Source organism: Aotus nancymaae, unplaced genomic scaffold (genome assembly GCF_030222135.1).
Source record: "Aotus nancymaae isolate 86718 unplaced genomic scaffold, 86718_ANA_hifiasm-v0.15.2.pri h1tg000057l, whole genome shotgun sequence".
Lineage (NCBI taxonomy): Eukaryota > Metazoa > Chordata > Mammalia > Primates > Aotidae > Aotus > Aotus nancymaae.
This window is the reverse complement of record NW_026988471.1, coordinates 32,361,864-32,377,582: the sequence shown is the minus strand read 5'-3', so window position 1 is coordinate 32,377,582 and position 15,719 is coordinate 32,361,864.

The window sequence follows — 15,719 nt, the reverse complement described above, 5'->3', positions numbered from 1 at the left end:
ACTCTATTGCCAGGCTGGAGTGCAGTGGCGCGATCTCAGCTCACTGCAACCTCTGCCTCCCAGGTTCAAGCGATTCTCCTGCCTCAGCCTCCTAAAGACACCTCTTTTACTGTGTATTCTAGGGTGGCTCTGAACCTCAGTCAAGTCCTGCAAGAGGAAAGGAAGCATGGAAAAAGTAGAAAGAACATAAGTTTTGGAGTCAAACCTGGCTTCAAATTAAATTGCCTCTTACCATCCAGATGATCTTTAAACCATCTTAATATTATATGAATTTCCTCATCTATACCACAAATTAAAACAGTACCTACGTTTTAGCCTTAAAGGTAACTATTCAATATAGCAGCACAATTCCCCACCCAAGAGCTGTCAGTAAGTGTTTGTAATTGTTATAACTACTGTGATGATGACACTTGGTCTCCCTGCTCTTGTTTGATCAGGATAGCATGCCAAGTGGTTCCTACCACACTCTGTTATTCTGATGTGCAGGGCAGGAGACTTTTTCAGCTATTTTAGCTATCTAGCCCATAATGTACGTGGAATTCAAAGATGGCAGTTGAGGATAGGTTTATTTCTGCCCTTTGTTAAATGATGCAGACCAAGTCGTCATAAGGAATCTGGTCCTTTGAGGTGATATATTTGTACCTTGAACATGGTTTTAACTATTATCTTCTTCCATTAAATCTATGGTATCATTATTTAGCGTGCTCTTACAAATTAAAACAAAACCTTTTTAGGTGCGGCTTGAGGCAACGGGTCCAATGATGTTAGTCATTCTCAGGCTGGCTCTGTTCATAGTCAAGAGATGGTTATGGCAGCTCCAACCAATCATCCTCTCACATTCAAATCTAGTGTTGAAGAGAGAATACCACTTTTCCAGAAGTGCCAGCCAAAGTCTCACTGGCTTTGACTGGATTAAGTTCTGATTGACTTAGGCTGGGCCACGTGCTTCACTGCTGGAGTCAAGAGTTGAGACGGAATTTTGGCAGGTGTCCAGGGCAGGAGGACTGAAAATGAGAGAGGAGTGAAAACCTCATGGCTCAACTGATGATCCCTTGCTGCTTCTGATGTTGCAACTGTTACAGACTTAAGGTGCTGCACAGTCCTGCTCACAGAACAATAGATAATATTGCCTTATGTTCTATGTCCTCAAAAGACCATCATGGTTCCCCAGAATGAAGGGAATTAGTGCAAAAGGTAGTGAGGCTTTTACTTCTGGGAACTCAAATTCCCAGAACCTGTCCTTACCCATGGAAAATTATAATGGAGACCCTAATGTGATTCAAGATAACTGACATGATCAAGGATCAGATTCTTTTAGCAGTAGACAGAGGGTTAGATGTCAACAGCAAGGTAGTTTTTTTAAATGAAATGAATCAGTCACAATTTATGGCTGTAAGGAACAAGACATCCTAAATTAACTGGCTTACATGAGAAAGAGGAATTTTATGAACTAATTAAACTTTAGGAGAACAAAAGTGCAGGAGCATGAGGACCTCTGGAGCCAACATGGAGCACCATCATGACTCGTTTCCTCTAGCTTTCATCTCTACTTCAAACTCAGACTGGATTCTTCATGAGACTAGAAATGGGTCTCTTTTGGACTCACAACCACACAGCCTTCACAGAGAGGAAAGGAGCCCTTTCATTCCACCTCCAGTGAGAAAACTCTCAAGGCAGGACTCAGATTGGGTTGGGTATATGCCCACCTCTTATAACAATCACTGTGACCAGATGTAATACAACTGGCCCAGCCCGCATCTCATGACTACGGCCAAAGTCAAAGAGGCTGCGTGTTGGAGTGGAAGGTGGGAAGGTGTCTGGATAGACAAAGCAATGGAAATCCAGAAGGTGCTTCCCATGCACACCCAGATGCCAAAGGCATTGGTTCCAAAGATGAGGGGAAAGCCTAGATCAAGGTAAGCCAAAATAAAGATGAAGAACAGCCAGGCGCGGAGGCCGACGTGGGCAGATCACAAGGTCAAGAGATTGAGACAATCCTAGCCAATATGGTGAAACCCTGTCTCTACTAAAAGTACAAAGATTAGCTGGCTGTGGTGGCACGTGCCTGTAGTCCCAGCTACCGGGGAGGGTGAGGCAGGGGATTTACTTGAACGTGGGAGGCGGAGGTTGCAATGAACTGAGATTGTGCCACTGCACTCTAGTCTGACGACAGAGTGACACTCTGTCTCAAAAAAAAAAAAAAGAAGAAGAAGAAGAACTTAACAGCTCTCAGAATTCTGGTCTGGTAGTTAGCCAAAGATTGCTCTTCTCCCTTTAAAGTGTGGTTGGCAGGACATGAAAACTGGGAAATCATCACCAAAGTTCTGGGCCTAGCAAACCTCAGGAATTGGCTGATGACGAATGGGGAGCTTCTGCTTCAGACCTGGGGATACCAAGGCTAGAATCTTGAGCTTCCATTGCTAAACATAAATTAGCTCAGGTATTCCATTTCTGTTTTTCTAAAATGATATTTTCCAGGGTTAGTCTGGGGAAGATGCTATTGGAAATTGGATGGAGAACACTCATGCCAAGAGTTCACATGATTTTGGGCCAAACTCCAGTTTTCTCAAAACAGGGGCAACATGTAGATGCCCATATTCTCTAGAAAAAATATTTAATTTTGGATTTGATTTAAATGATAATAGTCTTTATAAAGAATTAATATACAAATATTTAGATCATGTAATCACCACCTTTTAACTAAATGTTGTCATGTGATTTGAGAGAGAAATTTATATAAGTAAATAAGTAGAGGACACAATTGTACCCAGAAAATAATTTGGTAGGGAACTGTATGAACCAAAATATACAATATTTAGAAGAGAGAAAAGTGATGAAAGAAACTGACGGTAATTTTGGCAAGACAGACTTTGAAGAAAGTACACCACAGCAGACAGTGCAGCTCATGTGAGTAAAGTACAATTTTTCTTAAAAAATGTCATCTGCCACATTAAATTAATGCTAATCACTTAAACATATTTATTTCACTGCTTTGTTTGCATGTAACTGGTATTTGTTTTGGTTTGTACTTGCAAAGGAACTATAAACACAAGGAGTTCATGTTTTATGTTTGAATATGTAAGTAACACAATAAAAAGGAATAGTTCAGCACTGGGAAGACACAAGGAGAATTTTTAGGCTGAATGTTTGTAGTGGGATGACAATGGTGCCCCCAAAATTCATGTTTATTTAGAACCTCAGAATATGACTTGATTTGGAAATAGGATCTTTGGAGATGTAATGAGTCGAGGATCTGAAGGTGAAGTTATATTGGATTTAAGGTGGGACCTAAATCCAATTACTGGTGTTCTTATGAGAAGAGGAGAGGACACACAGAAAAGAAGGCCTTGTGAAGACGAAGGCAGAGACTGGACTGCTGTGGCTACAATTCAAGGAACATCAAGGAATACCTGGAGCCGCCACAAGCTAGAAAGAAGCAAGGAAGGATTCTCCTTCCTTGTAGGACTTCAAAGGGAGCACAGCCCTGCCAACACCTTGATTTCAGACTTCTAACCTTCAACACTGTGAGAACACATTTCTGCTGACTGAAGGCAGTCAGTTTGTGGTCATTTGTTACCACTGTCCTGGCCCTATGGCGGTTCCTAACAACTACATGATCAAGGTTTACAGGTCGCCAAGAAAGATGTGCTCAGCTCTGTGGAAAGCAGGGTGGGGTTTAAGATCAGTTGACTCCCAGTAAAGCAGAATCTTCTTTTTATCCAGTAGGCTACACATCTATTATTTTACTTATTTTTAAATATACGAGCATGTGAAAAGTGTTTGGAAGCGCCACACAATACTTCTCTGCAGGCATGGTATCATGCAAGCCCATGAGTTTCCACGGTATGCCACTTACTGTCATGTACGAAACTGCTGGGACAATGTAGAGGCCACAGTCATTATCAGATACAGAGACATACCTGCAATGTGGCTTTTCATTTATTGCCTTTGTCTTTGTTCAGACTGCTGTTATAAAATATCAAAATCTGGGTAACTTATAAAAAACACACATTTCTCACACTCCTAGAGGCTGGGAAGTCCAAGAACAGGATGCCTACATATTTGGTGTGTGGTGAGGGCCTGCTTTCTCATAGATGGCACCTTCTGGCTGCCTCTTCACATGGGACAAGGCAGCTTCTTGGGGACTCTTTTATAAAGGCACTGATCCCATTCATGAGGGTAGAGCCTTCATGACCTCATCATGTCCCAAAAGCCCCACCTTCTAATACCATCACTTTGGTGATTAGATTTCAACATATGAATCTGAGGGAGACACAAACATTCAGACCATAGGTGACCTCAAGACCTAAACAATGCTCCTGCCTTGTAAAGATACAATATCATGTATCTTTGGACCAGGTGCCAAAGAGTAGTTATAGGCATCAGGGATAAGACAATGGATACAGTGTGGAGAGGAATTCTCTAAGATGCAGTGGTTGGTTGGGAAGAGTTGGTGTTCTTGTTCATTTTAAAGAACATGGGTTCTTCCACTGGGGAGGTGCAGAGTCTTATGAACAGTCAACACAAGTTGTGTCAATGGAGTAGTGGAAGTCTCAGGCTCAAAAATCAAGCACACCCATTCAGCAAAAACATGCATCCTAAATGCTGTACATTGTAAGGCTGCTCTCCTGGTGCATATCATCTCCATGGTGAAAGCCTCCTGGAAATAATTAGATGTCATAAGGATCTCAAGGTTGATATGGAGCAGGAAAGGCAGGGAGGTATATGGCGGTCTGAAGTCGCTAAGTTTGCCAATCTGTTATTGGGCTTCCTTAGTCATCGTTTGATTTTTAAATATCATAGTGGCCCAAATAATGGCACCAATGGGTGACCTGAGTAGGCCTTTAGCGCCCATGACATCCACTAGCCTTCACCCCTGAAGTTATTCCAAATAAACATACAATTGAAGGAAAATAAATTTTGTGTTATGCAAAAGCTTCTAGGCAAACTCCCTAGCTCCTCTTCCCAACCCAACTGTTACCCTTAAGCCACATACACAAATCTGGTGCTACCATTCATGCCTCTAATTCTATTATGGCTCAAACCTGTAGGAAGGCACCAATTGCTCTGATCTTCATGGGTGGAGCCTCACCAGCCTCCTTTTCCCAGTAGTGGATGTTTACTGCTCAGGCCAGACCCCGTATTTGATGTGATATGCCCCAGTGCAATACATGGACAGTTGTGTGCCCTCCTGGATGTGCCAGCAGAGAGCGGTGACTATAACCAGCTGCAGTGGCTTGCAGTCTGCCCCAGAGCTTTGTAGAATTGACATGGAAATTAACTCTTCAGGCATCAATCCTAAAAGGTCTTCCTGGGACCAGGCAGGAAGCACCGATGATTCTAACTCTGATCCTGGACCAGCATGAGGACTGTAGTGTCCAGGCTGCATGTCCCTCCTTTCTGTTGTTTTGCATATTCATGTGTAGGCAGTAGAGCATGCCACATAGTAGCCAGGAATCCTGCCTGTTTGAAAGAGTGTAATTCTAGATATGAGGAAAACAATGGTTCAGAGCAATGTTTCCCACAAACCCTAAGCCAGAGGTGCCACTTGTGGTTTTCAAAGTGCTTGCAAATTCTTTGACACTCTTCCCATCAAATGGTAGAGTTTAGTTCCCTCCTCTTGAACTTGGGTGGCCTTTTGTAACTGCCTTGATGAACGTGGCAGAAGTGAGGATTGAAGAATTACGAGTGAAGTTAAAAAGACATACAGCTTCTCCTGGCTTCTTTGAGGAGAACTGCTCTGGGAAGCATGGGCTTCCATGTACAAATCAAGATAGTCTGAAAAGGACCACTTGGAGAGTCTAAATAAATAGACCGAGAGATACCTAAGGAGCCTCGGTTGTTCCTATCCCCAGCTTCTTGTGTCTTCCCAGCCCAGGCGCCAGAGATTTCAAGACGACCCCAGCCTCATCCACCACGTGATTGCAGCCTCATGAGACCCCCCAATTCAGCTCAGCCAACCTTCTTCCTAATTTCTGATGCCCTGAAACTGTAAAAGGCAACAACTGCTTGTTCTCATTTCAAGCCTTTAAGATTTAGGGTGATTTGTTATGCAACATTCGATAACCAGACCACAGCCTAAGTAAATGAAACTGCCCAAGAGAGCCCAGGAGAAACTTGGAATTACTTCCAAATTTCTCTGAAGAAAGGAGTTGAGGTGAGGAAAAGATCCTGCAGCTGCTTGTAAGGCAGATCATCTGTCCTCACCATGCTGGAAAGCAAGGTGGACTCCTGCTTGAAGAACACTGTAATTTACTCGGGCAGTGATGTGGAATCGGGAATGGAAAGTGATAGTAACAATTTGCTTCCAATTGCCAGGGCAAGGGCAGAGACTTGGAGAACTACAGCGGGAAATGAATGGTAAATATGTCATTCTCTACTGGAGGCAGCAGTGGGAAGTAATTAACTGGGGAGGAGTGGGAGCTGGCTAAGTTCAGGATCAGAACTGGGTTACAATGGGCCAGAATAAGAGTGAGGCTATATGGCATTATCTTTCGAATTCAAATACACTTCTATACCTTGCTTTGGGTTGCTGGGGCAGAAACTGCAAAGGTCGTTTCTATTTTTCCAGCTAGATACCGTTCAGGCTCTTTAGGGTGTGTTAGAGGGAGCCTGCAAGGCTGGAGGAAGAAGAGAGGACTTGCTGTGTCCTGTCTACATCTTATTCCTGTGATGTCACCTGAACAAACTTCTTCCTATGGGCAGAGGCACTGACTTCTCACAGCAGCAGCTGAATATTCTTTTCAATTTTGTCCCATTTACAAAACAAGTTCCTTCCTTTGTACCCACTTAGAAACACTAGCCCCAGCGGGCCAGTACCACCTCCTCAGAAAACTTGATTTTCAGTTCTCCAAGACTCCTCCTCTACATTTCCAAGTTTAATAATTTCAATCTCTTCTCTCTTCTTTCTCAGTTGAAGGTGTGGTAGCTGATTACCGCAGTTGCTACCTACCTCTGTGATACTTTAGGGATCCCTTTTTCCCTTCTCAGTTACCTAGCTAATGGCTTTTTACCTAGTTGCAATTCTTCATATTAAAATTTTCCTGTTCCTTTATCTGGTGTGGTTTCTGTCTGCTGAATGGATCCTGACTAATACAAAGGAATTTCTTCCAAAGAAAAATCTATGATGGTAACTGAGGTTGGGGGTAACTGAAGGTTCAAATAGCAGGGAGACCAAGTTCAAATACCAAATGCAAAGACCACAGACAGAATTTGAAATAGTGACCACAAAGTTAGGAGGTTGAAGCTGGGCAGAAACATAAGCAAAATAACAGTAGGACTGGAACATGATAGAAGACTTAGGGTGATCGGTATGAAGGTGGTAATTATCAACCCATCCACCTACCTCTACCTTCCCTCAGTCAGAAGGGTGGGAAAGCTGGCTTAAAAATCTCAGGCAAAAGTGTTCAGATTTGGGGTTGGTGAGGGTTTTTTACTGGGGGGGGGAGGTAGTTATTTGTTTTGTTTTGTTTTTTTTGAGACAACCTCTTGCTTCGTCACCCAGGCTGGAGTACAGTGGTATGATCTCTGCTCACTGCAGCCTCACTCTCCAGGCTTTAGGTGGTCCTCCCACCCCAGCCTCCTGGGTAACTGAGGTGACAGGCACATGCCACCATTTCTGGCAATTTTTTTAAATTTTTTGTAGAGATGGGGTCTTGCTATGTTGCTGAGGCTGGTCTTGAACTTCTGAACTCAAGTGATCCTCCTGCCTCAGCCTCCCAAAGGAGATTGGTGAATTCTAAGAGTGGCTTATGATTCTTAACATGTGTTGTCTATGATCATAGAGTCAGATAGACATGGAAAGAAAGAGGGCCTTGTCCTCTTTTCATACTTACTCTAAGGACCAGGATTGCCTTGAGACCAACACTGAGAGCCCTTACTCAGCATATCCAAAGATATTCTATCTGCACATTGCAGAGCACTAAGCCAGTAGGCTTCTCAGCTCCAGATGAGTCAATTTCATGGACTTTCAGTATCTCTTTGTGGATGTTTCCAGGCACCTCAAACTCACCATGCTCAAGGATAGATCTAATCTTCCTTCATTCAGTTTTTTTCCCCATGGAAAGTAGGTAGGAGACACTAGATTTCTTCAATGTAACCCCCACAAACAGAAACCTGGTGGCCTTTTTTTTTAGACAGAGTCTCGCTCTGTCACCCAGACTAGAGTGTAGTGGTTCATCTCGGCTCACTGCAACCTCCGCCTCCGGATTCAAGTGATTCTCCTGCCTCAGCCTCCCAAGCACCTGGGATTACAGGTGCCCGCCACCATGCCTGGCTAATTTTTGTATTTTTAATAGAGATGGGGTTTCACTATGTTGGCCAGGCTGGTCTCGAACTCCTGACCTCAAGTGATCCGCCTGCCTCAGCCTCCCAAAGTGCTGGGATTACAGGCATGAGCCACCGTGCCTGGCCCTGGTGGCTTCTTAGCATCTTCTCTCTTGCTGCTTCTGGCTTTAAACTAAGTACTCTGTGTGACACAACAGTGGACAAAATGAAGTCTTGTTGACTAGTTGGGAAAAACGGAAAATCAGCAAAAGGTAAATCTGGGAAAGACTTTTTATTTATATATCTCTCTTTGAAGGGAGTCATGAAAAATTGAGAGGGTGGTACTGGTGATGAGGAACATGGGGAGGGAATTCTGAAATCTCCAGCTCTGACGTTCAGGGAAGGTTTGAGAATAAAGAGCTCCAAGAGCTGTTTGACTCATGCTGCCCGATCCTGAAATCCAGAAGTCCCCTGGCAGGAAACCCTCTGGAGACGACAGACTAAACCATCCTGCCATTGTCAGCCTCACAAGGGGCTCAGCAACTCAGCAAAAGGAAGTTGTTTTTTTGTATTGCACTTTTTTTTTCCGTCTTAAAGAGATATCCTTCTTAGTAGTTACCTTAATGTCTTGAATAGCAATGAAGAGTATATACCAACTTGGAAGAGACAGCAACCATACTGGATGTCACAATCAGAATCGCAAAAGATCTTAACAGGCTAAAGTAAGTGGCCAACAACAGAAGAGAAGATTAATAGGAGCAAAGGTGAAATTTTGCACTGAGGTTCAAAAAGCCTCTTGTAGAAGTGCAGAATGGGGGAGATGTGGCTGAACAGGACCCCACACTTTTCAAGCTTGTTCTTGATGTTCTCTCAATGAGGGTATGCTAACTGCTGTAATTACAGTGCCCACATCTCAGCAATTTCAAGATATCCTGTGGGAAAAAAAAGTGCAGAAGGGGCCAGCCATAGTGGCTTATTCCTGAAATCTCAGCACTTTGGGAGGCCAAGATGGACAGATCACTTGAGCCTAGGAGTTCAAGACCAGCCTGGGCAACATAGTGAGACCTTGCCTCTACTAAAAATAAAAATAAATCAGCCAGGCATAGTGGCATGTAACTGTAGTCCCAGCTACTCGGGAGGCTGAGGCGGGAGGATCACCTGAGCATGGGAGGTCAAGGCTGCAGTGAGCTATGATTGTGCCACTGCACTCCAGCCTGGGTGTCAAAGTGAGATTGTCTCAAAAAAAGCGTGGAAGGGAAAATAGTGCTGGCTAGTTGATTGCTTCTCGTAAGACTTAAGACATTTCCATTAATACGTGTCCAGTAAAGGGATTTTTATATAATATTATCTGATTTCAATTACTTTAACCCTCATACTGGAAAAATGGCTTTAAAAATATTTCTGTAAAAATTATAGGTGAAAGAAGGATAACAGCAAAATAAACCTAAAGAAAATGGCAGAGCTAACCCTTCTATTCTGAAATAAATTCTACATCAGCCACAATATAAGGTGAAAAAAAAAAAAAAAAAGAATGACAGGATAATTAGACCAGCAAGTAATCCCTTCAAATCCAAAGTTATCAAGACCATTTGAATTATGAATTTATATCCACTTCCATTAACAATAAAATTCTTCCCAGTTGGCTGGCATATTATGTCTTGAGATGTTAACTAGTAATAATATAAAGTTATAATGATTAACAAGATATTTTAAAGCCAAACGTTCAAAATGGAAGAAAAATTTCAGCAGTTTTTCAGATGCTTAAAGTTATGTGAACCAACCTAGTTTTTGAGAAATTTCACAAAACCTACTAATAATTGCTCAGAAACTTCTTTTGAGGTTTTTTATTTTGCAGTTAAGGAACAAAAGCCACAAACCATCAGGGTCTCTGGATTTTCCTGCCACAAGAAAAAATGTTAAAATAATTGTAAAACAAAAGGCCAAAAACTAAAATTCACTTTTTCATCAGCAAGTTTTTTTGGGAAGTCACAGAGTAAATATTGTTGAAGATACGAATAAACAACTCAGCATTGGCCATGCATTTGGGTGAAAGTATAGATATTCCTACCATGTCTCAGCTTATGGCATTTGTTAGATTCTATTTCAATAGTTACATTCTTGAAGAACTGCTTTTTAATGAAGCACTTTAAAGAAAAAAAAAATAATACTGGAAAATCAGACTAAAGAATATCTCAATGGCCGGGCACAGTGGCTCACGCCTGTAATCCCAGCACTTTGGGAGGCTGATGCGGGTAGATTGCCTGAGCTCAGAAGTTTGAGACCAGCCTGGGCAACACGGTGAAATCCCGTCTCTATTAAAACACAAAAAATTAGCCAGGTGTGGTGGTGTGCGCCTATAGTCCCAGCTACTTGGGAGGCTGAGGCAGGAGAAGTGCAAGAACCCAGGAGGCGGAGGTTGCAGTGAGCTGGGATCATGCCACTGCACTCCAGCCTGGGCAACAGAGCGAGACTCCATCTCAAAAAAAAAAAAAGGGGGTATCTCAATGATAAACATTTCTTTCAAAAAACAGTATTTTATGGGAAAACTTTTAATGTATAACCACTGAATTTATAAGATTAAAAGGCATTCCTTCAGAGAAACAAAAAGATTTCTGGAAACCGTGACAGAGCTATTCATCTCAGTGGTGTTCATCCAGTGTATCATTCACTGGGGAGCAAAGGCACCAAGAAAGTGATGCTGGAATGTACTTAATACCCATGATATCAACAATGCGGTTAGTTTCAACAGAAACCTGTATGCAGCAGAACTTTACAAGGTTATAATGAAATGTAAAGTCTTTTGAGATTGCATCATAATCCCTCTTCTACCCAATACTGATTTCTTTCTCTTCTCTTCTAGGGTATTGTTCCCAAGAATACTCCCTTATTTGATTCCTGTGTGCTAATCTCCATCTCACAGTCTGCTTTCCAGAAGACCCACTTGCAATAGTGGCAGGGTCCAAGGAAGCACATGCTCATGTGAGATTCTGAAGCTGCCAACCACTGGCCAGCTAGCAGTGAGAACCCAGATAACCAAGGTGTCCTTGAAAAATTGACAGTGAATCTGATACCTGAATGGGGCATTTAGTCAGACCAAAGAGTGTTGGTAGGAAGAAAAATTCCAAGCCAGAACCAACTGTGGGAAAGTCCCAAAGGAATAAAGAGTGAATTACAATCATGGAATTAAAAGATGTTTCTTGTGACTGTGTGTTGTGTGTTGGGTTATTAGAGGGAGACAGCAACAGGGCACACAGCCCGAGATAAGGCTGAGGAGGGAAGCAGGGGACACACAGATTTATCTGGAAGAGGCGAGGTGCAGTGGCTCACACCTGTAATCCTAGCACTTTGGGAGGTCGAGGCGGGTAGATCACCTGAGATCAGGAGTTCTAAACCAGCCTGGCCAACATGGTGAAACCCTATCTCTACTAAAAATACAAAAATTAGCCAGATGCAGTGGCACGTGCCTGTAGTCCCAGCTACTTGAGAGGCTGAGGCTGGAGAAGTGCTTGAACCCAGGAAGCAGAGGTTGTAGTGAGCCAAGATCGTGTCACTGCACTCCAGCCCGGGTGACTGAGTAAGACTCCATATTAAAAATAAATAAATAAATAAAGATTTATCTGGAAGACAATGGAAGGCCACTGAATGGTTTTAAGCAGAGAAGTAACTTGATCAGGTGTATTGTTTCAAAACATCTATGTGGCTACTAGATGGACAATGGATTGGAAGGAGGCAAAAATAGGGGTAAGAAGTCCATTTAGGATAGGCTGTGATAATAGGGTGATGGCTTAGGCCAGAGAAGTTGAAATGAGAAAGGCGACATATGGATGGAATCTAGAGCAATTTATGATATGGAATTGATAATACCTACTACTGATTGGCTGTGGGAGATGAGGCGAAGAGAGTGGAGGGTGACTTTCAGAGTCTGAGTTGACAACTAGACAAGGCAGGGATTACCTAAACTCCAGGGAAGCAGGGATCTTGTCTGCGCTGCTATTATTTCCAATGCATAGCACTAGTCTGGTACATCTTCCAAAAGTATCTGTTGAGTAAATGAATGAATGCATAGATGAATAAGCTGGGAAGTTAAGATGATAAATTCACTTTTGGGAATAGAGAATTTTGAGGGCCTGTGGGTCCTCTTTTGAAAGTGTACTCTGGGGATTATATAACCTTTTGTTCAATTCTGAAGATAATCAGTGAAAAAATAACTCCTGTGTCCTTATTTTGAGATCATTATTCTCCCCCTGCATTTAGAAGTTTGAAGTCCCCATAAGACCTATGAGTGACCGAGTATTGATCTTAACCTAGGGAGAAATTGCATGACTTTAGATTATCCAAATTCCTTTATCTTGTTTTAACTACGATGTATATAATTGTTTTACTTATTTTTTAATTTTGGAACTTGAGCCTAACATATCATATGCCTATCACATTAAGGTGTTCTAGTCAAAGTTAACTGTTAAAGTATGGCACTTTCAAATGGACAAAAAGGTCTAGTTAATGAGTAGAAGGAATATGAAAGGATACACAGGAATCCAAGGATGTTTACTGCCATCCAGTGGTGGAGCTCTCAGGCAAATATGATACGAAGTCCACAGTCAGTCTTTATGTTTTCCACTGCCAAGTCCCAAATGCATTCATTCAAGCTCAGTGACTAACCTGCAATGCTAGCTTACCATACAAGTTTGTATTGTGTTTTCTTGATTTTGAAAGTAATAACTTCAATTGGTCCTCTTGTGATCCTGAAGAAGATCCTAGGCTTCCATAAGCAGCCAGTTTAAGAGTTACTTGATAAGGGGAGAATCTGACTCATTAATGGCACACTCAAGCCCTGCCTTGCTTTCCCAAACCCATCACATATTCACACCCTATGGAGAGTGAACCTCACAGATTCACCTTTAAGTCCCAACTGGCCGTTTCCAAGTTATTTTTTATCTGTGCTTTTATAACTGTTGGCTCCTAGCTGGATGGCTTAGAGCCTATGGAAACAAACAAACAAAAAGGAATGGAGGAACCCTAACTCACTGATAGTAAACAAGCAAGTGCCTTTGCCAACCCACTGGAGAAAAAAATAAAACTGTTATCACCAGAAAAGTAATCAGCTCAAGCATAGCATGCATGTTTTACAAAGTGCACTTTCTGGCCTTGACAAACACCATCCAGTTTACCCAAAGCCCATAAAAGCATTGTTTCCTACTTTTGTGTGTTTTTTTGAGACAGAGTCTTGCTCTGTTGCCAGTCTGGAGTACAGTGGTGCAATCTGGGCTCACTGCAATCTCCACCTCCCAGGTTCAAGTGATTCTCCTGCCTCAGACTCCCAAGTAGCTGGTACTACAGGTGTGTGCCACCATGTCTGGCTAATTTTTGTATTTTTAGTAGAGATTGGGTTTCACCATGTTGGCCAGGATGGTCTTAATCTCTTGACCTTGTGATCTGCCCACCTCGGCTTCCCAACGTGCTGGGATTACCAGCATGAGCCACCATCCTGGCCAAAGTTTCCTGCTTTTGAAATATACATATACTGTTCTCTGTGTGCTAATGATGTGGCCTCTTAACCAGGTTTTGACTTTTCTGTGCCCATCCACCAATTTACTCAAAGTCATAGTCTCAGGCAGTGACCTCATTCCTTGACACTAAAAACAAACACCATCCAGATCTCTGTTTGCTTTCTCCTGCAGGTTTGTAGTCCTTTGAAGCAGTGCCAATGGGTAAGGGCACAGAGACCACAGAGTTTTGCTTGTACCCACTGGCTTAAGCAGCTGGTTCCCAGGGACTGGCCCAGAACAAAACAAAACAAAACAAGAAAATAATAACTTCCAGAGAATGCTGTGAAAACTCTACATATAATTCATAAGAATGTGAAGATGAAGGCACACACTTGGCATCCAATAAAAGGTCAACATCTATATTTAATCTATATCTATATTTACTTATTTACTGAAATATAGGGCATGCCAGTTTTACAAGGAAATTCTGGGGGAAAAAATTGAAATAGTTTTCTTTCCACTTGTTTTAAACAGTTTTTAAAATGATTCTATAGATACAGTATACTATATGTGGGTGTCGAGATGAAAACCACTGGTTATAATTATGCAATGATATTCTACTAATTCTAAAAATGTATAATATCACATGGTTAAAAAGAAATATTTCTGCCAGGTGTGGTGGCTCATGCCCGTAATCCCAGCACTTTGGGAGGTTGAGGTGAGCAGATCACCTGAGGTCAGAATTTTGAGACCAGCCTGGCCAACGTGGCGAAACTCCATCTCTACTAAAAGTACAAAAATTAGTGGGGTGTGGTGGCGCACACCTGTAATCCCAGTTACTTGGCAGACTAAGGCAGGAGAATCACTTAACTCCGGGAGGTGGAGGTTGCAGTGAGCCAAGATCACACCACTGTACTCTAGCCTGGGTGACAGAGTAAGACTCTGTCTCAAAAAAATAAAAACAAATAAAATTTAAGTATCTGTGACTTTTGGCACTGAGTAGACCATAAAACAAAATATTATACTTAGAATAAATCTAAAATATTAGTAAAATCCTCTGAAGAAAATTATAAATATTTATGACAAATATTAAATGAAATCTAAATAAATGTCATGTACCAGAAGATTCAATATTATAAAGATGTTATTTCCCTCAAAACTATCTATAGAATCAATATAATTCTAATAAAAACCCAAACACAGTTGTTTTTTTTTTTTAAACTTAACAAACAGATCCTAAATTTATAAAAAGCAATGGGTTTAAGAGAATAAAAAGACAAACCACAGACTCGGAGAAAATCTTTGTAAAACATATCTGGTAAAAGATATATCCAAAGTATACAGAGAACTCCTAAAACCCAACAATAAGAAAATTAACAACCCAATTAAAAAATGGACAAAAGACCTGAAAAGATACAGTACTTTACCAAGGAAGATATACAGATGGCAAAGAAGCGATGACAAGGTGTTCTGTATCATGTCATTAGGGAGTTGCAAATTAAAACAATGAGCTACCACAACACACCTATTAGAATGGCTAAAATCCAAAACACTGACACCACCAAATTCTGACAAAGGTAGGGAGCAACAGGAATGCTCATTCATTCTTAGTGGGAATGCAAAATGGTACAGCTACTCTGGAAGACGTTTTAGCAGCTTCTTACATAACTAAACATATTCTCATTATACAGTCAGCAACCATATTTACTCCTTAGTATTTACCAAAATAAGCTGAAAACTTACATCTACACAAGAACCTGCATGCAGGTGTTGAGAGTAACCTGATTCCTAGTTGCCAAAACTTTGAAGCAACAAAGATGTTCTTTAATAGGTGAGTGGATAAACTGTGATAAATCTATAAAATGCTGAATAATTTCAGCACTAAAAAGAAACGATCTATTAAGCCATGAAAAGAAGTGAAGGAACCTTAAGTGCATATTGCTAAGTGAAAAAAGCCAATCTGAAAAG